This window comes from Chiloscyllium punctatum, chromosome 40 (assembly GCF_047496795.1).
Source record: "Chiloscyllium punctatum isolate Juve2018m chromosome 40, sChiPun1.3, whole genome shotgun sequence".
Taxonomy (NCBI): Eukaryota; Metazoa; Chordata; class Chondrichthyes; order Orectolobiformes; family Hemiscylliidae; genus Chiloscyllium; species Chiloscyllium punctatum.
This window is the reverse complement of record NC_092778.1, coordinates 37,694,687-37,720,562: the sequence shown is the minus strand read 5'-3', so window position 1 is coordinate 37,720,562 and position 25,876 is coordinate 37,694,687. Positions and strand designations below refer to the sequence as shown.

The 25,876-nt window shown below is 38.7% G+C and overlaps 1 protein-coding gene across 8 annotated transcripts in view; it reads right to left on the bottom strand.

The window, feature by feature from the left end:
• Positions 1-25,876, bottom strand: part of rbfox1 (RNA binding fox-1 homolog 1) — a 1,745,467-nt gene that overhangs the window by 557,589 nt on the left and 1,162,002 nt on the right. The window contains exon 1 of one of the 8 annotated variants that reach the window (XM_072559575.1): positions 2,296-2,326. The exons of the other annotated variants lie outside the window; for them this stretch is intronic. The gene's annotated coding sequence lies outside the window, so the exon portion shown is untranslated. Of the gene's footprint in view, positions 1-2,295; positions 2,327-25,876 lie in introns of those variants that run through there. 8 annotated transcript variants of the gene reach the window in all.

The window sequence follows — 25,876 nt, the reverse complement described above, 5'->3', positions numbered from 1 at the left end:
TTAGAAAGGGTAGACAGTGAAAGCCTTTTTTCAAGGATGATGACGTCAGCTTGTATGAGGGGACACAACTACAAATTGAGGGGTGATAGATTTAAGACAAATGTCAGAAGCAGGTTCTTTACGTAGAGAGTGGTAAGGGTGTAGAATGCCCTGCCTATAGTTAACTCAGCAACATTAGGGAGATCTAAACAATCCTTGGATTAGCACATGGATGATGATGGGATGGTGTAGGGTGATGGGCTTAGATTAGTTCACAGGTTGGTGCAACATCGAAGGCCGAAGGGCCTGTTCTGCGCTGTAGTGTTCCATGTTCTATGTTCTAAAGTGGGGGCTAGTCGGGGTTGAGGCTATCTTTCTTACAATAAATTCTGAAACTTTGCTTTATGAATTAAATTTCATATTTAAATTATAATGATCAATAAATATTTTATATTTCTGACTATTTTACTTTTATCTCTTAACGTTTTGAAGTTGAGAATAAACAGCAAGGTAACTATGATGGATTTACGAGGGGCAGATTGATGCACTGGTGAGAATAATGGACTTAATCTGCATTTAGGCAGCAATTGAGATCTCCTGGGCTTCAAAGGCACTGCAGTATCACCCTCAGGGTTGCTTTTCTTATACAAGAATTTGACAGAATGGGCAGGAGGAGTGTGGTCCATTAGTTCATTAGTTTGGTCCAATATTCTGGTATCAGTGCAACAAAAAGGCTAGGCAACATTCTGCAACATCAGAAAATTGAGCATTGAATATGATATTTGATTTCTCGTATCTGCCAATCACTGAATAAGAAAAAAAGCTTGATCTGTCAGCATTTACGTGGAGAGGAATCCCAAGTCCAGCACATGTATTGCAGTGGTTCAAGAAGGAAGCTCACCATCACCTTCTCAAGGGCAACTAGGGATGGGCAGTAAATTCTGGCCCAGCCAGTGACACCCATGTCCCACAAGAGAATTTTAAAAAGTGCTAAAGAGCTAGGTTGTAATTTTCCAATCAGATTTTCTAAACATTTATAGTTTTGTTTTCTGACCATTTCATAACTAGTTTCTCTCGCTCAAGAGTATTAAAAATGCAAACACTAGCATTATTAACTATAAAAATGTTTGTAATTATAGATCTCAAAATTTAACTCATAACTTTATATTAAAACAAAAGAAACCAGAGGCCTGTCATGCTATTTGTTTAGAAACTCTTATTCCTTATTTCTCTCTCTCTCTCTCATGATTCCTTTTCAGTGATCAGTAATTAGAACATTCACCTCTACTAATTGTGAACACAATCTAGGTGACAATCAGGTGAAATGATTAACACTCCACAAGTTTCCACAACAAATTAATTTAATTACATTGATCAAATGCACCATGGTCCTGAAATTCCTCAGGAGCTTCTGTCGATTTGTTTCATCTGCCTGTTGAAGTTACAGCCAGAAATCCAACTGTGCTCAGTCTCTGCCATTTCGGTGAATCTTTTGGTCTGTTTCTAATTCTTAAACCTTGAGGTAAAAAGCCAATGTAGGGGTTCTGTATGCCAGCAGTTCCCTTACACAGGCTTCAATGGAATTCAATACATTAATGGAGTCTAATAGGATACATCAAGTAAGTGAAGGTGAGATTTAGGGGTCATTTTATTATGAAGGAAAGTAGAATAAAAAGGGATCTTTTGGCATGATGATAGTGTCCCCATCTCTGAGCCAGGAGACCCAAATTCATGTCCCATCTGCTCCAGAAACATCTCAGAACAGGTTCATTAGAAAATATCCTTAACAAGGGTGGAAAGGTTTCCTGTAGTGCAGTGGTAGTGTCCCTGCCTCTGAGTCAGGAGATCTAAGCTCACGTCCCTCCTGTTCCAGAGGTGTCTTGTAACATGCATAGACTGATTAAAATATCTGAACAAATATTCCTCACTGAAGGTGTTGGGTCAACAAAGTGTCCCTCAAAAGAAGGTTTTGGACTGAGGAGGCCACAAATGCAATCACAAAGGCTGGCCAAAGTAAACACAGTGACACCAAGATGTGCCCAAACTGATATTTATGATTATCTATCCCAGTATAAAAGAATATGCAGCTTGTGGTCCTTCATGCACAAGTGTACATGCACGCATTCAAATGTGTCCAATAAACTCACACTTGCAAACACACATGCAAATACACACAAATGCAAACATGTGCAAACATACTGAGGCACACACATGCACAAGTGCAAACACATACATTCAGACATGCATGCACACATTCATTCACACTTACAAAAGGATAGCTTCTCTGTTTAAAAGAAAAAGCTATGTAAACTTTACCTGAAAAGATTTTTCCTCCAGTTTTTCTTCAAATAAATTTCATTTTTGTAGCAGCAGCTACTAGAATAAAGAAAGATGTTTTCAGAGTACAGCTGACTGAACAGGATTGATATATCCTGGGCATTTAAACAGACTGTAGATGCTCAGACTGCACAGTCCGAATCCAGCTTTATTGAGTTTCAGTACGGCACAAAAATCTCTTCGGGGTTTTGGGAAGAAGTGAAGACTTCTCACTTTTAACTTATAGAGTCATGGAGTTGTACAGCATGGAAACAGGCCCTCAGTCTGACGCGTCCATGCTGACCAGGTATCCTAAATTAATCTGGTCCCACTTGCCAGCATTTGGCCCACATCCCTCTAAACGCTTTCTATTCATATACCCATCCAGATACCTTTTAAATGCTGTAATTGTACCAGCCTCCACCCCTTCCTCTGGCAGCTTATTCCATACATGAACCTCCCTCTGCATGAAAACGTTGCCCCTTGGATCCCTTTCAAAGCTTTCACTTAAATCTATGCCCTCTAGTTCTGGACTCTCCCCACCCCAAGGAAAAGACCTTGGCGATTCACCCTATCCATGATTTGTAAACTTCTATAACCTAAACTGAAGAGGAAAACATGACAAGATTGTTGGATCGCAGCCATCATATTTTCCTCATTATTAAACTAAATTTAAAAGTCACTGAATCGTTATTATAAAGAGCATTATATAACACATAATAAGTTAGGGGAAAATAGTAATTTAACGGTTTTGACTTGTATCCTGGTTAACTGCTGTCACAAATTCATCAAATATCCTCAGACAACCCCTTCAAAACCCACGACTACTTCTATCTTGAAAGACAAGAGCAGCACATACATGGGGACACCATCATCTTCAAGTTTCCCCTCCAAGCCACTCACCATCCTGACATGGAAATACATAGCTGTTCCTTCACTGTTGCTGGGTCAGATCCTGAAATTCTCGGCCTAACTGCATTCTGGATCAATCCACAGCAGGTGCACTGCAGTGGTTCATAAAGGCAACTCACCACCACCTTGGTATGGGCAATAAATACTTGTCAGCTGGTGATGCCCATATCCCACAAATCAATTTTAAAAAGCCCTTCAACACTGTTGAGAACACATCTTTCTCAAGTACAGTTTGCATATACATTCAAAATGGGACATTGATGGTCTCTTGACACTTCTTGCTGCATACTTAATTACAATGTTTTTCTCATTTTAGCCATCATCTTTGTAAACATTTCACCACCCTTTATCACTTAAGTTATCTCATTCTCAAATGTATGCACATCATAAACTAATAAGAAAGCTGCATCTGAAATCTGGTTACCATGCCACAGTGACTTGTATTGAATTTGGCATGCAGAATTGTACATTAAAAATGCATGCCCTGCATTCAGATTGAAATCATTGACATATTCTGGTGACATATGATCATTTTGCATCTATGGCATACAAAAGCAGTTGCTAGGATCTAAAGCATCAAGTACAAGACACTCTGGAAGTGCACACCAGCCTGCTGACTTTGATCACCCACCGTCCTTCCCAAATGCTTCCCTTTCCCTAATCATTTTCTCTTCCTTTTCATTAACTCAGTGGCCTCTCAGGACTTAGCTCAAGGCCACTGCTGGCAGTACAGCTGCCTGCCCTTCAATGCCGATTTGCACTTCACTTCCTGGGATCGTTGAATCTGTGTCTGCAGTTGCCAATTTTATTTAAATGGTGTTCAAGCCCAAAAAATGGCTGTTCCTCAAACCTATCCATTCCAGCAAAGATTTGCTCCATGTGCTCCATTTGCCTGGATGAACTAATTTATACTCCTCTGTTAGGGAGGTTAACCAGCTAGATACACTGGTACCAGACATGAACAGAAAGATCATAGAAAAGAAGGCCTTCCGTGGTCTAACTTACTTTAATGAGTCAGTCACAACTTTCTGAACCTCTGCAAGTATCTGCAATTTTCAATGCATTTTCTTTAGCTTCTGAGGTTTGGTGAAATCACACACTCAATTCTGAGCTCTATATTTACTTGAAAATGAACCTTGTTGTCTCAGTTGATGGAACAATACTTCATGGTGTGAATGGGTAATTACTGACCCTGCTGGATCACCAGTCTCACCAATGCACAGTACAGATTGATCGTCCCCATGAGGACATTCTGGAAGTGAAAATGGACGAGGCCGCAGTGCAAAATGGCCTTGTAGTGAATTGGTAGCTGAACTTTCACTGCCATCGGTCTTTACTTTCGATTAACTACATTCGATTCCAAATTGAATAAAAGCTGCAGTGAGACCAGTAAATGAGTTTCCATGAAGAACTTGAATGGTTGTCCTGGACCTTCAGTGGAAAGGGAAACAGATGCAGTGGGAAACCAATTGATTTGAGCTGCTAGTGCAGACCATTCACAGCCTCACCCAATCTGTATAGTGAATCACTAAGTAGACCAATTTACTGAGGAGCCATGAAATCTATGTGCTTACATACATTTACTATTTTAGACTATTTGGCAGTGAAACAGTGACAGCCACTTTGACTAAAATCAAATGTGCCATAGACTGTTAACCTATTGTATAATTAGGTTACTGAATTATGTATTAAAGGCCTCTAGACGGGTTGGCAACAACAGCAGCCCTTGTATACATTAGCAGCACTGCAGTATAACATCATAAGGATGACAATGGATGAAGAAATGAACTACTGCAGCTCAGGGAATACAGAACAAGTAAAGCATCAGACTGAGATGAAGGGGTCACAAAAGGAGCAAAGCTGCATTCTCATCAACAGGCTTACTGTAATGACAAAGCAAAAAAATTCATTACAATGCATTTGAGGACATCCTATCCAGTCAATAAACCATTTATTATTCACTACTTCTGTTCAAAAAACAACATATCAACTTTTCCTGACATTAACAAATGTCTATTTTCTAATTAAGGTTTAAATCAAAAGTATACAATCGCTAACGGCTAGACACCGCTCTGCTGCAATTTGGATCCATATTCAAATGTCGGGTTGAAGCAGTTCACTTATGATTAATTGATTTCAATGGGAAAAGAAAGTTCTATAATGTGAGAAGACAGTAAGAGCAGCATAAGCTTCAGAAGGAGTAAAAGTCGTTTAGTGAAACTGGAGAGTCTTTGTGATTCAGCGAGTACTTTCAGGAATCTTGAAGAAATTATTTCTCCTGAGGTGATGCTTGAAGCATTGTATCTTTAGGAGATTTTCTTTCCGTCCACTGTTAAAATGAAATCTCACTGACTGCTAACCTTTCGAGTGAAATAGCCTTGTGTTTCTGATTTCTAGAGTTCAAACATACCACTGATTTTTAACTATTCATATGATGCCAATGTAGCACACATGCACATGGATAGGCCATTCCTGGCAAAATAATATCTGGGTTATTATGAGAGTCTTTAAAAATGCTAATAGAAAATGTATTGTTCCAAGACTGTATTAATTGTGGCTTATTCTCCATCTTAAGAGAAATAAATTTGGGGAATTCCATTCTTTTCTTCCACTATTTCTCTTCAAGTAGTTTGTCACCATTTCTGACATCATCTTTCAACTTTGTATACATTTTTGTGCTGCAATTTAATGGCACAATCGCCTTATTTCGATGTCTTTTCCTGGTGATGGAATTGGTTTTGTATGTGCCACAAAATGGCCAAAAAGGAATCGCTGTGCTACTTTTTCCCTCCAACTAATCTTCTTCTTAATGTCCGTGTTCATCAATTCCCTTGCACTTGAAACACTGCCAAAGTTCAATATAAGCTAAAGCTGACTTTTTTTTATCAAAGGCTAAGTTGTGCTGAGTTTTTTTGGAGGGTGTTGCACGGTGAGACCCAGGGAAGGTTCTTGCTGCATCTGAAGAAACTTACCTTGTTAATAATCTACCCCACTCCTGACAAATGATTCCCACTCCATCTTACCACATGCCATCGCCACAAAATGTCTCACTCTGCAGGTGTCCTGGAATTCACCAGCCTCCCTTGCATCTGCACCATCTTTAAAAGTGTATTGTATACCCTGAGAAATACTGTCAGTGTGGAGCTGTGCTGCATTTTCCCCAGACTTGGCCATCACAGGCATCCCTCTGTGCAGGCAGGGACATGGACGACCTGCTAGATGGGATGGTGGGACTTCACCTTCAAATCCAGGGCCAACATTTGCACCATGACACCAGACCATGCCACATAGGCCTAACTTACTAACCAGGTCAGTGCAGTCTCAGCCATCTGAAGGGATGTACAGCAATGCAAGAAGAAGATCAATGAGCAAGTGCCACAATTACATATATGCCACCTCACACTCGGTTCATCTTTGCTACTGCACCCATCTCCTTCTCAGGCTCATGCTCTCCTACTGTCACTATTGCCTGCAACATCTTCCCTCACTTGCTTCATCCACCCCAATCCTCAACATCAATAATCATGCCTCGTTCAAGACACCTTCCCATCTGCTCCAAAAGTAACGGCTATACCATCCACTTTCATCTCCCTTCAAACCCACCTCTCTCTCATTGCAGGAGGATAGCAGCTCCTCACATGGCAGGAAGACCGAGGACAGGTGGTGGGCTGCTCGACTTCCAGTTCCTCAGGGGCAGAATGCTCAGACTCTGGTTGTCCCAAGTGGATGACTGACCATTTCCGAGACAACAGACTGGTAATGGAGGCAAGCTTCGATGAACTGTGCAGGGAGTCTTTCCCTGCACAAAGGCTCAGATCATCAACTTGACAGGAACTTGAAAGGTTTATGTTTCCTTTGTGTCTGTGCCAAAGGACAAAGCAAGACAGCAAGAATATGAGCCTTGTATCTCTAGCTGAGGGGGCAAAGTGCAACAAGGCAAAGCAAGGCTGAGATGCTGTGAACATACAGGTAGGGTCAAAGCAAGTGAGCTCTGTGACAGTGAGCAAAGTGTCTGGGGATGTGGGCTGGTCCAGTCGTGAGCAGGGTGTATGAGCCTGAGTGCATAGTGTCCTTGCTGGAGCGTTACAATGATAGGTATCAGTGTAGCCCAATGAGCAGCACTGAAGTGCAGGAACATCCTGCACATGGATCCGAGATGTGCCATGAGAGCTCTAAGAAGCTGGCATATATTGGGCGGACATGGGGTACACATTACCAGTACTCATTGATCATACCTCGGGCTGTTGGTGCCCAGCATCCAAATGCTCAAGCTGTGAACCGAATCTACCAGGTACCCACTCTGGCTTCCTTTGTTTTTTTTCAATATCTAGCTGGCTTGGCCAGGTTGGTAAGGTAGACAGAAGAATATTAATGGAGCAAGTTATACCATTAATAAGGCATTTAACAAACCGAATCCCCCTTTATCGGTATTTCGCTGTTGCCTAGCAAGAAACCCATCACCCACCTTGTGAAAAGCATAAAAAATGGAATGTGTTGCTCTTCACATTGAGACAGACCTCATTGGAGTTCCCATCTAATTCTCACACAAATCTCACCGTCGCCCACATTGCTCAGACCCTGATGAAACTCTGCTGCCAGTTTTTATCTTGTCTTTTGTTCGCAATTCTTTGAAGTTGTACCTTCTTTTCTATTGGTGCTCTTTATTATTTTCTCCCTTTTCTAATTTTCTTTGGCCATCCCATCTTTCCATTTGCTTTCCAGACAGTCTCCTGTTCTTATCTGTTTCCTGACCTCTGGTGATCTGTTGGACTTAGCAACACTAATACATACTATTGCTATTTGGCACCACAGTATAAACAGATCCTGCTGCATTTCCCAAAATTGGAAAGATTTGATACAGGCAAAATAGAAAAATCGATTCCCAATCCATGTCATTAAAAAATATCGCAAAAGTCAACAACAGCAAGAAATTGAATGGCCAAGAGTTGCATGAATTGGGACATGTTAGTGGCGGATGCCAGAAACTGGACACTTTACTCACCTGACAGCTTATATTGCCTCTATGCTGCAACTTGCTGGAAATGTGAATTAATGCATCAACAGGGAGCATTTCAGAACCCTGGTCATCAAACCAAATATTGTTTCTTATTAATTACTGAATTGCAAGAATACAGAAAGAAACAAAATGAATGATGAAGGAAATTGGATGAGTTAAATTAGATACGGCAAGAGAAAGATTGTCATTCTTTTCTCTTTCTGAATTCAAAGGTAATTTTAAACAAAATTGAATGTAGGATTTTATAAACCTAAACAAACAATTTGCCACCTGAAGGAATGAGTTTCAATAGTTGCAACTGGTCAGTTTCAGGATTTCCAGATTTTAATTTCATGTCCCGGATCATATGTCATTAACAGTATCCTTTGAAAGCAATATCAGCCCTAGTTATCTGCAGCAGATCCAGTGGACTATTTCTGGAGCTAAAATGTGTATCTTACATCTGTGCATACTGGATGCCCTGCCACTGCTGAACAGTTGGTATCTACCCAGTGGCAAATTTCAGGAAACTAAGGTAAGCTTAGATATTTGCACTGTAGTATGATCCTTCCATTGCGTGAAATTAATGACCTATTATATGCTGAGAGACAGTCTCTTGAAGGCTGAATCACGGAGCAGCACTCACTGAGGTATATGTTTTCCAGGACGCATAGTGGTATTGCGTTGGTCTTAGTTCCTGTGTCAATTTTAACTTTTAATATGTATTGCTGTGTCTTTTCAGGGCATATGACGCAAATGATGATAGAAGTTTCAGATCATATAATACCAGTCAATCTCATTGGCTTGTTGCACTTTGCTGAAGGTGGCAAAAAGTATTGGCTGCACCTAAAGCATGTCATAGTTATTGGCCTGTCACTTTGGTTTCATATTTGTGTGCATCTTCAAGTAATGGTATGGTCTTTTTCATTGCTCAGAAGAGCCTCCCGAAAAGCTTTAATCAATATAGGAGTGCATACTTCTTCAATGAGCTTCTCTTAGACATCCCCTTCAGGTCTTCTTCTCATACCCTCTGTTGTAGAATGTTTCAACAAAACTTATGGATAGACTGTTGGGGTTTCTGTCTCTCTGACCTGACTTAGAGTCTGGTTTTCCTGAAGGTCATGACAATTTTGAGATGGTCTTTCAGACTTGCCAGAAAGACTGCACATATTAATCATGTAATGCCTCTCCTTGCCAATGGCAAAGAAGATTTTCAAAGATTTCTTCTTGGGATCATTTATCATTTGATTAGCAAGTTGAAATTGCATATATTAGTTGAATAACTGTAATTTAATCCATAATTAAGGGCTTGATTTCCATTTTTGTCTTCCATGGAATGTGAGCATCGCTGTCTGGGCTAGCATTCATTGCCTGTCCCTTGTTGCTCTTGAGAAGGTGGTGATGAGTTGCCTTCTTGAACCATTGCAGTCCATGTGCTGTTGGTAGATCCACAATACTGTTAAGAAAAGAATTCAGGATTTTAACCAAGCGACACTGAAGAAACTGACATATATTTTCAAGGCAAGATTGTGAGTGGCTTGGACTGAGACTTGTAAATGATGTTCCAGTGTATCTGCTCCCCTTGTACCTCTAGATGGTGGTAGTTATGGGTTTGGAAGGTGCTGTCAAAGCATCTTTGATAAATTTCTGCAGTGCATCTTGTAGGTAGTACATGCTGCTGCAACTGAGTGTCAGTGTGAAGTGATTGAAAGCTTGTGTGGGTGTCATGCCAATCAAGTGGGCAGCTTTGTCCTCGACTTTTGTTGAAGATGTTTTGTTATTGTGAGAAGTAGAGTTCCGGATTTCTATTCTTATACTTGTTCGCTTTCCTCATATTTCATTTTTCCTTTCTCTGCTTCTGTTACACTGTACCTTTCACTGTTACTGTTCCTCTATTGGGCTTATTCATTTATAGACCATTTCTTTAAGAAATGCAGCCTGTAATAGTAGGTTTCTGCCACTGGATGGTGCATTAATTGTTGCACTTGCCATGATAACTCCTCGACCAATCATAGTCCACTTGGCAACCAATCAACACATTCTGCTCATACAGTATAAAAATGGTGTTCCCCTTAAATTGGTATTCTTGTGAAATGTGTTGATGAATGCAAGATAAAAAAAACTCAACAAATGTATGGTTTTTTTCAGCAAAACTCAAGTGCTATACTGCAATGGTCAAATGTGTTAATAGTTATAGAAGTGGCTCATTCCTGAAACACAATCCAAATTTCAAAGTTGAACTAGATTTCCACTGATAATGGCTGGAGTCCTACTAAGGTTATTCCTTTTCATTCATTCTTAGATGCAAGGAACACATAAACAAATTACATTTATATGACTCACTCAATTTTCAAGCTTAATAAAAAAAAACACAAATCAGAATAATTATATATGATTATGATCTGCCCTACATTTAAATGCTAAACATTGATACATTGAGTTTTATTAAAAATAATAAGGTACAAGTAGCTAATTCAACAATATATAACCCGATAACATTTTTAGATGCATGTCAATATTAGGATGCAACAGAGGTTAGATTTTTTGACTGCTAGTTAATATAGGCTTTTAACTGTGGTGTTAGAGGAATCCCCATTGCTGTAATATTACATCAATTTCTTGTTGTAGCTTAAAAGTCCGTGTAGACCATAGTCAGAAAGCAATAGACAATTTGTCTGCTAAACAGGTAAGGGAGTAAATTTATTATTTATGCTTCATTCTTTCACATATTAAACATGCATAAATGCACTACTGATGGTATGGTCTGATGTTGACAATACTTAATTGGCACAGAGCAAGGAGCGATCCCACTTCTGTGCTGAGAAACCGCAGTGAAAGGAAAAACAACTGCCAAGTTGAAAATATTGCTGTTGACCTTTAGCTCTTTATATGAACGCATGGTTTCTACTGTGCCCAGGATATCTCCATAGCAGTAGGCAAAAGAATTACATCAGGTAGAGAATCATGTTATCACTGGAGAGTTACTATTATATGCTTATTTTGCAGCGGACTAGCTCCAGTTCCTCCACTAGTAGTCTCTCTCATGTCAAACAAGTATGAGAGGAAACATCACAATCCAAAGTAATTACTTTTTTTTCCTCCTCTGGTCTGCAATCACAGTTGGCAAACCATCAAAGTGCCACAATAGACTCACTATAAATGGTGCCCATATCTCCCTTCTCAGACCATATATTTTCATATTTTCTCACTATTGAGGAAAGAATAAATCCTTTCACTTTAGGAGAATGCTGCACGGTGGTGCAGCAGTAGGGGGCTGCAGGGCTGATTCCCCCATGCCACTAAGCTCCTGATATTAGTCAGGCTGCTGAGGCGAGATTACGAAGACTAGAGGATCTGAACAGTGAGGAAACAAAATTGGAAGGATAGTCACCCCCAGGCCAGAATTCTGCTCTTTTCAGCAGCTGGTATTGGCAGAGGCCTGGTTAAAGGTTGCCCACCTGACATTTCAGAAGTAATTGGTGCAAAAAAAAAGCAATTTCACATTGTCATGCATATTTAATATCATTGTGAAAAACATAACCTCCAGGTGCTGTAGCTCTGGTGAATCTGGAAAGTTATGGCTCTTGAACCATAACATTTTAAAGCACAGAGGAGACTGTTCAACTCATAAGACTAGGATTTGAACATGCTGGCCTGGATAGGGATGAGGGGAACATGAATATTGACTTATGGTTACATCATCCAACTACCATTCTCATTGGTATCAACTGGAACCACCATTCAACAACAGCTCATCCACGATACCAATATTATGCCCGGCTGGGAATAATCCGCAAAGTTCCTTGTTAGAGTAATTCAAAATCAATCATTTTGCTACTCTGTCATTTTATTGCCTTATATTTTGCTTTGCTTTATCGATTTATGTCATTGTCTTTTCAAAATAGAATGATAACTGATTTGATGAACCATTGGTAAGAAAAAATTCTGTGCCTTAATAATCCTTCATGCAAAAAGATTTTCCCAAACCCCCTTCTGACTCCCTCCAAAACAACTTTAAATTGATGATCCTTCATCACTGGCTTCCAACAAGAAAAAAATAGCATTTCCTTATTCACTTGATCAAACCTTTCATTATTAAAAAAAATCCTTCCCTTTTTTCAGTGGAAATAGACCTCACTTCGTGAATTGTTTCTCATAATTATAGTACCCTATTTTGGAAGCATCCTAGTTTATCTATGCCGAGCACTCTCTATAACTTTAATGTCCTTTCTGTCACCAGCTGAACAAAACATGCATTGTATTCTAAGCATATCTGAATCATTAGTTTGTGTAAATGTATGAACATTTCTTTCTATCTATATCACTATTAATAAAACCTAATGTTTTATTGGTCTTTGCATGGCTTTACGTAGCTGCACTCACACTTTCAGAGAAGCATGGAAATGATGTTGGATTTCACTGGCCTGAGCTGGAATGAGCCATGCTTGATAGAAAGGAGAGCAGAAAGCCACAAACATCAGTGACATGACCCAAACAGCTCACACATAATGTAGCCTGCAGGTAAATCTAGAAAGGGGGAATGGCAGTTGACAAGTGGGGAGGAGAAAGAGGATGATTGGGTAAAAGGAATACTTCCAATTGCAATTGCGGCAAGTGTTTTTGAAACCATATATATCATATAGGTTGGTGTCTTCAAAGGCTGACAGATAGGTTGCACACAGACTTAGTTGTATCAAATATGTCAACTGCATTCACTGCAGCCAAATGTTGGGAAACAATTCTGATGTGTTGGCTTACCTATTTACATTTTCACCCTTTATTATCCGTGTGGTGGATGTGCTCCAATATATTGGCCTCCATACTGCAATGCCCAATTTACATCAGTTAAGCTGGAGAGATTCCAGCAAATGTCAAGGCTTTGTATTAGAGCACCTTGGTCCTTCTGTTAATCTATACCTTCCAATGTGTTTCTCAGAAACATATTTGTGCATTTGGCTTTCTGTTCCTTTATGCCAGTAACATCAGCCCCGCTGGATGGAATCCGCCAAACAAGCGTCGATTTTCAAAGACTTAGGAATGAACATGAGAGGGTTATAGTTAGGACAGCAGAAAAGGTGATTCGTTTGTCATTGGGAAAGGCCGTCAATAAGTTCTCCTGCTGAGACTTCAGAAGTGATGTTATATCAGAGACACGCATGCTCAGAGACATGCTATGTGCATTGGCCAGTCTGTCACAGTGCCACTATTAACACTTGGAGAGCTTTTTCTCCAACTTGGTCAAGGGCATTGGACAGAGAATGGACTCTCCACAACATCTGATCCACTTCTTTATCAAACTGCAGACCCAGGGACACTATAACTATTGCCCATGTACTTGTTGCAACCATTGTGTTAATAAACCGTTATTGTGCAGGCTGCATTAACACTCCTTGCAAATCCAGAAACTCCAAACACACTCCAGGTTACTTATAGACATTTCAAATTTTAAAAAAATCTTACTTCTAATTCAGGTGCTTGCCCTTGAAGGAACAGAAGCTCAAGGTCAAAGTCATGGAGTTTCACAAATGTTGGATATTAAATGCTTGGGCAGAATATGCTATGGAACAAATGAAGGTAAATAGGATCAATATAGTTTGGTATTGTTAATTAACATCGACATGGTAGGCTGAAGAGCTTGCTTCTATGCTACATGATTCTATGTCTGTATGACAAATTTTACTTGAATCTGGATTATCCAGTGAGACATCCTGATATTTCATCAGCTTGTTGGTTAGGTAACATGATAGTTGCATACATTCTCAGCCTTTGGTGCACAGCCAGGACACTGAGGTAGTGCACACACTTTTCTGACAGAATATGATATCTGACATAAAAGAAAAGGCCAAAAGCATCTCACACACTAAGAAAGCAGCACCAGGCCTGCGTAACACCACTTTTGCGTCTCTGCATCAATTCATTTCGAGAGCTGCCTATTCTTTATCAAAGAAATAGCCTGTACAAGTTTTCCAGGGTTGAGTCTAGCTGATAAACTGTTTATTTAGTTGATCAAAAATTACACAAATTGATTGACAGCTCACAGCCTGCAGTTTCTGTTGTCCAATTTCACAAAACTGCTGCCTCTTAAAAATGTCTCTGGCCTGAAATGTGCAGTTGGAATGACAGAATACTATCAGCTTTCTCCATCATTGATCTGTAAATCTGACAATGACATTTGATGTTGCATCCAAGTTAAAATTGGAAATCAAAGGACCCGTGTTAGTGAATCCCCACTCCTCCACAGGGTTTGCTGTTGAACTGCCGATTGATGGCAATTAATTAGAGATCACAGATTTGAGATGAACTTTTTTACTCTGCTATCCTTGATGTAAAAGCAATTTGAGAAGTGTTGTATTGTTGAATGCAAACTAACTGGGTTTCTGTGCACTATAATTGTTACTGAAGAAGCTCTTTATTCCTGGAAAACAAACATTCTTATACTTGTGGAGTGGCAAACTTCTCTTTTTCTCCCATTTTCACCCTCATCTTACTTACATGTTTTAATCTTTTATTATTGTCTGTAAAATCACTAAAAGAAAATACATTTAATTTGCTACTTTTCTGATTTGCTGTCTGTGAGAATTCCTCAATGTGATTGATTGCATTGCTCGCTTGATGACAGTGTTGATACTGAGGCTGTATGATCCCATATACAAGTATCAGTAAGAAGGCAATGCCAGGAAATTTGAAATCCACACCATATAGGTCAATAGATCCTCCCAAGCAGCTTGTTCTGAGGTCAGGAGTGTATACCATTACTTTGCCGCTCACTACAAACTTCAGACCTATTAAGAAAATGGCTCGTCCACGAATCAATTCCATAAATTTCTGAATCCCTTGAAAGAAAACATTTGACTTAGGCACATCAGATTATACTTTTGTCAGAACACTATTGAATTTCATGGAATTCCAATATATTGCACAAACTAAATGTTAAACACATTTTTTGTTTCATTATTCTACCAGCACAAGTGAAAATTTCACGAGTACTTATAGAAATCAAAAATGATCATTTATATGTTAAATGATCCAATAGCAGCACATATTGTTCTAGAATTAGTTTTAAGAGAGATAAAACTTTCAACAAGAACTGCATGTACACAGAATAAATAAGCAATTACACTAATGACAATGAGTTCCAGACATCATTCACTGAGATCATCCTAACACACTTGTGTCGTTAGTGTTTAGGAATTTTTGACTTCTTAAACTCAAAAGAAGTAGCCTACCTTACCATTGCAACTTGTAAATAGTCTTTATTCAGTTATGCTCAAATCTCTAATTGGGCAAAGCTAAAATTTCAGTAAAGCAAACAAAAATAGTTTGTGCAATCCATTTTAATTTGCTTCACACTGTGATAATCAATTATGCGAGTCAACATAATAATGTTTTGTTGTTGTTGCTTATAACATATTGTCATCGGCCTTGCTGAAGCTTAAACACCAACATACTTCCTGTTTCAGGTTTAAGGCTTTTTAAACACAGCTATTGCTTTAAGATTTTTCTTCTTCCTGTCTGAAGCCACCAAACCCCTCTTGTAGCATGCTCTCAATAGATTATTGGTACGTCACTGCAACAGTTGTAGACTCACCAACTTTAAGGACATTTAAATGGGCTTCAGATTGGTTCCACAGGTCGGTGCTATATTGAGAGCTGTAGGGCCTGTACTGCTCTGTAATGTTCTTTGTTCTATGCTCTACAATTCTTCATACACTTGACAATTTGAGCATAATTTTGACTGGACAACTTGCAGCCAAGTTCAATCCTAGATTCAGCTAAAATTTGGACAAAGGGTGTTATGGTAACCACGATGTGTAAGAGATCCCTGGCGAATTCCTCCCTTTCTTTCAAAAGGAAATGGAACCAGTTGTAGTACTCCTGACTGGCTAAGATCATTGAATTAATCGTGGCCTGAGAACAAACTTAGAATCACTTGGTCCATTTGGCTCAGTATTATGTTAAGTGACGTAATCATCCTCCAATCTGGGAAACTGAAGTGTAATGTTAACTGTGTTGCATTCTTGCAACAGGTTTAAAAGTTGGCAATTAAAATGTAGTTCTTCATTTCAACCGTCATCCTTTAAAAAGTCACACATAGTCAACTGGAATATATTAATGACACTAAGGCTACCATTTTATCACAATGTCAGTATTTACATTTATTGTTCATTTGTTAGCTGTGGTCTTTTTGCTGCCTGTCAGGAAATATCTTGTTTCAAATGTTATGCACAAAAATTAACTAATTAATTGTAGGGACTTTTTTAACAATTGATACAACAATAAGAATTGGACAAAAAACTTAACAGAATTTTAATGTTACCTCAAGAGCCATAGAATATGACAGTGTAAAGGGAATGATGTGCCGTGGTGGCTCAGTGGTTAGCACTGCTGCCTCACAGCGCCAGGGACCCAACTTCAATCCCAGTCTTGGGCAACTGTCTGTGTGGAGTTTGTACATTCTCCTCGTGTCTGCGTGGACACCCCCTGGGTGCTCCGGTTTCCTCCCACAATCAAGGGATGTGCAGGTTAGGTGGATTGGCCATGCTAAATTGCCCATAGTGTTCAGAGATGTGTAGGTTAGGTGCATTAGTCAGAGGAAATGTGGAATAATAGGGAATGGGTCTGGTTGGGTTATTCTTCAGAGGATCAGAGTGGACTTGTTGGGCTGTGAGGCCTGTTCCACACTGTAGGGATTCTATGATAAAAAGGGAACATATAAATGTTTTTGTTAATGTCAAAACAGACTGTTTGGACTATTGTAAATGTCTCTATACCCGAAGCATAATCTGCAACATACATGTTAGCAGTTCTATGATAATACATCACTTTCCACTTATCATAAAGGAGTAGCACACAGAACAGTTAAGATGATGTGAAAACTGATTGTGAGACATGAACAACGTATCAATGTTATCTAAAACCTGAAACTAACTTCCGAATCTGGCTCTGTATAATGCATTGTAAACTTGTTGTCTCTTCCCAAATATCTTCAGAAAGAACTAAAAATGATTTGAAAACTGTCCTGGCATGGTCAGAATTTCTCATCAGTGATATGTATGTGAGCTTAGTTCTGGACCAGGACACATTTGCTTCCTAACTAATGGCATGAAAAATGTTAGGTTGCATCCTGGCATCACCTGCAGGTTTGATTAAGAAATGTTCTTCAATTGATACACACCAGTAATTACTTACTACCTTTTCACCTCAGGGGCCAAATTATCTATAAAATGCCCTTCTGAAACAGAAGCTGACAGCTGTAAACATGATAACACGATATTATATATTGCAGCAGACATACAATCTTCAGCACGCACCCACGATTTCAAAGTTTTGATCAAAAGTTTGCACTCATCAAGGTGGGAGGTATCTTTGCTGGGAATTGAAATATCTCATGTCAGCATCAAGTTACACCTCACACAGGTTAAATCAGACAGATCTTCTTGTAATCTGCATTATAGTTGTTTACACTTAATAATCACACAATGAATGTTGGTCCCGCTGGTGACTTCTACATTCCATGAATGAACAATGTGCCCAATTCACTCAGTTTGGAAATGAGACAAATATCTTTTTGTTTTGCCCCCATCAATCTTATGTACTAAAATAGTGCAAAATTCATAATCATTGCAATATCACAAGCATTAACAACCTGAGGTACCCTCAATTGTGCAAGCATGAATATTCCTTACTTTTGTTTGCATTTTTGTGGTGCTGTGATGAGTGTGTGTGCTAATGGGAGCCGAAATGAGGAATGGTGGGTCCTGAGAATTAGTATTCACTGAGAACTGAACCAATACTTCCTCAACCCAGTGCAAGTAGAAACATACATACAAAATAATTAAAACTTCCCCCAGATCAGCCTCAGTGAGGTTTGAACCTAAGGTTCTCTCGATCCGTTATTATACGGAGATATATTTACACAGAACCTCAGCTTGACTGGCCTTGAAGTACAATATTGAAGCTCAGAGCAAGTGCAGAAAAGATTTACAAGCAAGTTACCAAAATTCAGTGGATGCACGCATCAGGAAATATCGATCAAACTATAGTTATTTTCTCTGGATGGGAGATTGAGAGAACTTCAAATTTCTGAAGGGTATTGAGAAGCATGAATGTGGAGAAACTATTTCCATTTGTGGGTGTGTCCACAGATATGACTATAACTATAAGATAAATGTTAACAGATCGAATAAGAGATTTCTTAGTACAGAGGATGGTGAGAATGTGGAATTTGCTGCCACATGGTGCAGACTAACGAGACAGCACTGATGCATTTCAGGGAATTCTTGATGTATACATGAGATAGACGGTAACTGAGAGAAAAAGGGAAGGAGTGGGAGAGGTAATTAGGATGGGTAGAGGTTCATGTATAGTATGAACATAAATCAGTTCATTTTTGTGCTTCAAATTTTACATTATTTTATGTATATAATTAAACCATAAACATGTGTAAAAATTACATTTATGAATACCAAACAGAAGAGATTGCAAATGTTCAAACAGAGTTATCTTAGAAATCTTGGAGTCAGGGACAATTTTAAAGGAGCCTTGCCTTTATCTTTGGAAAAAGTCTTGAAAGATTTGCACACCAAAGTGAACGCTCTTGCATTTTCAGAATCTAGGATCATTGATGGTTAGTAGGCCTTTCGGTCCTTGCAGCCTATAACTTGTATTGTTGCTAGACACCGCTCCCACTCCCACTCCCATCCCCATCAGACAAAACATAGAACTGTACAGCACAGGAATGGGCCCTTCAGACCACGATGTTATGCCAAATCTGACACCAAATTAAACTAATCCCTTCTGCCTGCCATATCCCTCTATTCCTTGTATATTCATGTGCTTATCCACAAGTCTCTTAAACACCCCTATAGTATCTGCCTCCACCAACATGCTTGGCAGTGCATTCTAGACTCCTACCACTCTCCATGCAAACATCTTGCCCCTCACATCTCCTTTGAACTCTCCACCCACTCCTCCCCTCCACGTTAAATGCCCCTAGATTTAGACATTCCAACTCTGGGGAAAAAGGTTCTGACTGTCAACCCTATCTTTGCATCTCATAATTGTATAGACTTCCATCAAGTCTCCCCTCAGCCTCTGCTGCTCCAGAGAAAACAACCTGAGATTTTCTAGCCTTTCCATATACTCATATCCTCTAATCTAGGCAGCATCCTGGCAAACCTCTCCTGCACCCTTTCCAAAGCCTCCACATCCTTCCTGTAATTTGGGGACCAGAACTGAACCAAATTACAATACTTCTTGGGATTTTCAAAGCTAGAATTAACACAGAGGATTCACAATTGACATTAGAATATTTACAATGCAAGAATAAATGCGCTTCTATTCACTTGGATCATGGTCGATGTATCCTTCAGCTCCAACCAACCACCATTGCTTTGTATCTCTGAGAATACTTACATCATTAAAACAATTATCAACCTTAGTCTTAGTCAGGTCCAACTGTCCCAGCATCCACAGGCTGTGCATATACATATTCACAGTAAAATAAAAGGCCTGATTTGTATCAAACACAGACAATGCTGGAAAAACTCAGCAAGTCTGGCAGCTTCTGTGGAGAGAGAAGCAAAGTCATATTTCAAGTCCAGTATGACTCTGCTTCAGAGCCCGATTTGTGCCTTGCCAGTGGCAAAACTTGGACATTAGAGCTACTGACACCTTGCCCAATATTTAAACCCACAAGATGCATTAATTATTTAAGATCTGTGTTAATATCAGCAAGAGTTTTGACCTTTTAATTATTAGTCATGTGTTCATGTTTGTATTTTAGTTAAGCTGCAATGATTTTTCATTTTACTTAATTTCTTCATCTTCTGCTGTCCTCGATTTTACTGTTCCTCAAGGTTATCAGGTTTGAAGCTGAGGTATTAAAGGTTCAAATTCAACTATGTGATGTGTGCAGCAGCACATTTAATAATTTCCGTAAAATTTTTCTCACCATTATTTCAACAAAGTCTTCAACCTATTGATGATATAAGGACATCTCTGAAATATCAAATGGAGTGTACTTGTTGTGAAGGAATTAACACACGTATTACAAATGTTACACAATCTATCATGAAAACTTCCCAGTCGTCACTGTGTTAGGCACTCCTGAAGAGGCTTTATATTCCTGTCTTGGAAGCTTTTGATTTATTTGATGATCTAAACCATTTAAGATGATTTTGCAAATTTAGTCTGATTAGACATTGGAAAAAGGTGAAATCATGTTTTTAATTTGTTTCCATCTCCATTTTTCTGTCAATTACAATAAATTTGATCAAGTTCTTAGATGTGCCTGTTGCAGATGACACGAGCAAAATCTCAGTTGCTAGTTTGATACACCTATAACTATCATATGCAGTCAAGACAAGTTGTTTTCTTCTACATATTAAATGGTTGCATGCTGTCTCTGTTTATGAGTTCCGTGTGTCAGCTATTAAGAGCTTTTGAATGTAGGAGGGAAGTAGCTGTAGGAGATGTTCCTTATTAAAATCATGTGACAACAAATCAAGTATTATGAATAAATATAAAATTAAATTTAATTGACTTAGTTGCCATTGAAAATTGCAGTCAGATTATAATCCCACAGATTTTATAGGTAAATAGGAATAAAAGATATTAAGAGAACATTAAGAGTTTGCAGGTGTCCCATTCGGTTAATGCTGGTGGCCTTGCTGTCACACAGTGACAGGGTCCTATCACTGGACTGCTGCAATAGTCAGAAACAGACACTGGACCCATTTCTCAAGCAACCCAGAGTCCCAGTGACATTGCTATGGCCCTGAGACCAAATTTAAAGAACACATTGTCAGAGCGTGTACTGACACGCAGGTCTGCCTTGCCCCCCGAAAGACATGTGATCCCTACCAAATACTCAGAAAGCAGCTAAAAACGCCTCTAGAAATCTAACACTGCCCCAGTGCTAAGACCCAGAACAGGTTCTCCCCCTAGATCTTGTTTCCCTCTTTCGATATCTGCAGTTTGAAAGTCAGATCTGAAATTTCAATTTGCCTTTTGGCCACCAGAGTGACCAGTCCTCAAACACACTGCATTAGTCAGCTGGCCAAATGTTAAAACAATCAGAATGAACCTTAGCCAATGTCGATCTGAGAGACTGCGTGGTACCTGCACAGCTTGATATTCAGTTCCACTGCAGTTAACAGAATTAAATATCAGCCGCTGTGAAGGACGACCACTTGTTTTGCACCATTGCCCAAGATGGATTTCTACCCCAAGGTCTCCCCAAATCAACAGTAGTTGCAAGCATAAATGAGAAAGGATTTATGGACTGTTTCCCCAAGTGAACAAATCCAAATTCATATATCCTGCACAATACAAGGCCATAAACTTCTCATTTAGGGTTTAAAAAGACAGGAGATGAACTGCCTGCAGATCTGGTGGTAGCTGTTCTTGACTCACAAGGAAGAAAAGTTGTGAATTTTGAGCCCCACAGCTGCTCATCACTCTAGCTCACTTATCTCAATTACAAGTGCTTGAGCATCTCTAAGTGAGAGAGAAAAATGCTGCGACAGACACACTTCGCAACTTTCAATGCCTCTTTTGTGGCAATCATCAGGTAACACTGTCAATAGTGATGCAAAAATCCATGCCTGAACTATAAGAGGTTTTGTGATCAGTGACTGATATCACCGGATAGAAACCGGATAGTGAAGTGTCACCTACTTTTGTAAATATGATGTTGGGGGAATTCTTCAGAGAAAACTTGTTGCATGGTCAATTTAAGTTCTTAGCTGTGCTGTTTATTTTTAATCCTTATCTATTTCAAAGAAATCAGGATGTCAATTTAAGTGAGAGAGTGTGTATATATATTCATAAAAATCCAAAAATACTTTTAAAATACTTCTCTATTTCACAGAACTTCAGTAATACCTCAAGAAGAACATCATTCCTATTAATAGCTTTTATAGCCAAAATATAAAATACAAAACAGGAAAATCCACTTTGTATTCACATTAACTTTTTATTAATGTCATCAACATGGATATACACCCAGTCAAACCGTTCCTTACTCCGAGTCAACAATGCAATTGAACATCTTCAAAGCTAGGGCAAGTTCTCCAGATGAGTTTCTTTGCTTATACTAGGTAGTGCCATTAGAGTGCTTTAGCTTCCATTAACTTGTCACTTCCCTTTGCTACCAACTTTTCAAGGAGTCTATTCATTCTGACAGAACTACTGCCTGTCACATGAAGTAATGGCTCAGTACAAATAAGCAGGAACACCCTCAAAGCTGATGGATTAACCAGTGATCAAGACTGGCATTAAAATCTCTACAAAGGCAGAACTAAAGCAAACTGACAATATTGCATTTAATTATCTGAACAATGTACAGATAAGGATTACATTTCTGTTCTTTTTATTGAAATGTACAAACACTCAGAATTCTGCTTGATATTTATGGTTATGACTATCTGTTATTGCCAAAGAAAAAAGATATGCCATTTGAACTGGAAGGGATTTACAATTTGATTACATTGTCTAATGGTACTTTCCCATAATCAGATATAAACTGTAAAAGAACAAATTTCATTTACAATTAATATCATCTTCATTAATGTGAAGGTCGCTTTTGGATTTTGCATAAGACTAAATAATTTATAGAATTTGTTCTGCATGTACAAGAATCATATGCAGTGGTGACTCATATTACTGAGGATATTTCGACAGAGAAAACTGTTCTGCTTCAAATTCAATCTGTCACAGATAAACTACAATTTGTGTTAAATTATTTCAAAGCTAAATGCAGATCCTATATTTTTGGTTAAGTCAGTAAAAAAATCAATGCTTTCTTGTGTCATATCGCCTCAGAAGAGTAGTGCTTAACAAATGCATATCTCCCTACCTAACGATCTTTTTTTTCCTTCTCCCCAAGTATTTTAGTCAAGCTCATCAATTACACCTAACAGTTTAAATAGCTGGCAGTGTTTACACAACATACTTTCCGGGTTACGCAGCCTGATCCCGCAGCTCATTAAAAGCTTCTACATTTATTTGCTGTGTGATACAGTCCTTAGCTCTGGCATAACATATAAAAAAAGGGGCCAATTTTATTTTTCCCTGTGGTGTTAATTGGTTGAGCACATTGCCTGCCTCTTCATTAATTATGTCAATGCATATGAAATTCCGATTATCCTACCGGTACATTAACAAGGTGTCAAAATGTAGTTGACATGGTGCCAGTACATTGCTGTGGATGTGAAATGTATAGTGAGGATTATCAGTGGCCTGAATTTTATTTATACTGAGCATCTTTGGCAGATGCTGCCACCAATTTTCCTCCTAGCCCATTGGAAACTGCCAGTCTCCAGAGGTAAACAAGATCAACCTTACTACTCAATGTAGATAAATCCTCATACACCAAGTAGATAATGGATCTGGAAACACTATAACTTTATGGGACAAATAAAGGATAAAAGGATGACCTGTGACCTAAATAAATGGAGAAACTGCAAAGCTCATTTCAGACAATCTACAGATACTCATCACAACAACTCCCAGCAAATCACTCACCACTGGTAGTGCAATAAACTCTGCCTTTTTTTCCTTCTGTCTTCACACAAAGCTTGATGATGCAGACTGGAAGGCCCAGATAGAAAGCTCTAAATGTCTGCATTGTAACTGAGTGAATAACAGCCCCTCAGCCTCAAAATCAACATGAAATTCAATAGTATTCATTTAATATCAGCAACATTGGCTTTGTAGGGATTTAAAGTAGAAAAAAAGGTATAAACTCTTAACAGCAAAGCTATTGACTCTGGAAGAATTTTCTGTGTATTAGTTTCTTTGTTACACATATCAAAATTTTATTGCTGATATCTTCCATAATTCCATAACTGTGGAGAATATTGATATAAAAAGAGATGGAAATTTGTATCTAAGAAGATACACATATTCCAAGGGACGGGTTCAAAAATTAAAAGAAAGCTTTTGCGAAATGCTTCATACTGACCGTTTACTTCAAACAATCCTAAAACTAGGGATCTTTGAACAGTTAGACTGAACAGTTAATAGGATTACCTACTTTCAAAGGAAATTTTAGTTTTCTGATTGCCTGATAAATGCAGTTACTTGCCTTAACTCTCCTGCCCCTTCTCCCCAAATCCCTTCTGCTTGCTATGTGGTCTCACACACACAGAAAATGTGCAGGGCAATACAGACAATGAATATCTCCACAGGGACTACCCGAATCACTCTACTTTTCAGTTGTTCCGTTGAGGGATGGAAATGTTCCTGCCAGTCTTTCTTTCCCTTGACACAGTGCACTCCACTGTGGTTAAGTGCTTCATTTAGTGATCCAGACGAACATTCATGAAACTTGTCCAATAAAGATAATCAGGTTTGAATGTAATTTTAAAGGCTGGGATTCAATTTCAGATCCTCTGGATGGAGGACAACTCTCTACAGATAGAGTTACCAGGGTCACTTCGGGAAATTCACAGCTTTACAGCATGTTATCTATTCCAGCAAAAATGGGATAGATCTAATACTGCAATGAATTTATTTTTGAAATGGAGGAGTGGGGATTAATCACTTCAGATGAATAGACATTTAGAGGTGGGAGTGTAACCCAAAAAGGGCACAAAAGACAAATGGAGATTCTGCACTTTAAGGATATTGAATATAAAAGCAGAATGGTGCTGAATTTCGATAAGACATTTGTAATTAGCAACAATTGGAATATTGCGAACAGTCTGAGTACTTCTTTGTGAGAAGGATATTAAAGTCAGAATGTACTTCAGTGAAAATTAACTAAAAAGGTGCGAGTATGTTAAGGTTATAGGTATTCAGAAAGCCTTAAAATGTGGTGAATTAATAAATATATTGAATATACATGCATAGATATTACAATACAAAGGAAAACCTGACCAGTCTTGTCAGATCGCATGGTATGTAGTTCTAATCATATATAACAGTTTCATTTCCATTCATGCATTTTTCCTTTATCATGCACTTTATATAATCTTGAATGTTGATATGGTTTTTCCCTCAACCACTAACTCTGGCTGAGTTAGAACTCTCCCTCCTAACTTTTTGGCCTTAAGTTTAACTGAGGTCCAGTTTCCCATACGTGAATTTTGCAAGATTTATAACTGCTCATCCCTTCTGTTTTCACCAGGCAGTTAAAATTACCATCACCCTTTCTGTGCCAAGAATGTTTCTCTTACACTGTTTAAAATGCCTTATCTTTAATCTTATGTGTACCTAACATTCCTTACTGGCTGGAAACAGTTTTGTTTCTATCTACCTTGAATAAACATTTCATAATTTTGAACACTTCTATCATCTTGATATGTAATCTGCACTATTCCAACAAATAAGGCCCAGTTTTACATTTCTTTTATCATATCGGACAGCATCCAAGTTATTCTGTGTTTTACTCTATCACTATCTTTCCTACAGAATGGAGCCTAATACTGCATGCAGTTCTTTAATGTTATATAAAAGTTCACTATTACTGTGCTGGCATGGGTTTATCTGTAAGGTATTTTTTTCCAGATGATCACTTGTGGTTCCTTGTGGTATTTGCAATCTCTACCAGTCCGTGGTCCTGGTTGAGAGTTTTTTGAGGTCGTTTATTGCTGCTCATCCTCTTTTGTCTCCACTTTATCTTGGCTGTATCTAATGATTAATGTAGCAATGATTAATACACGAATG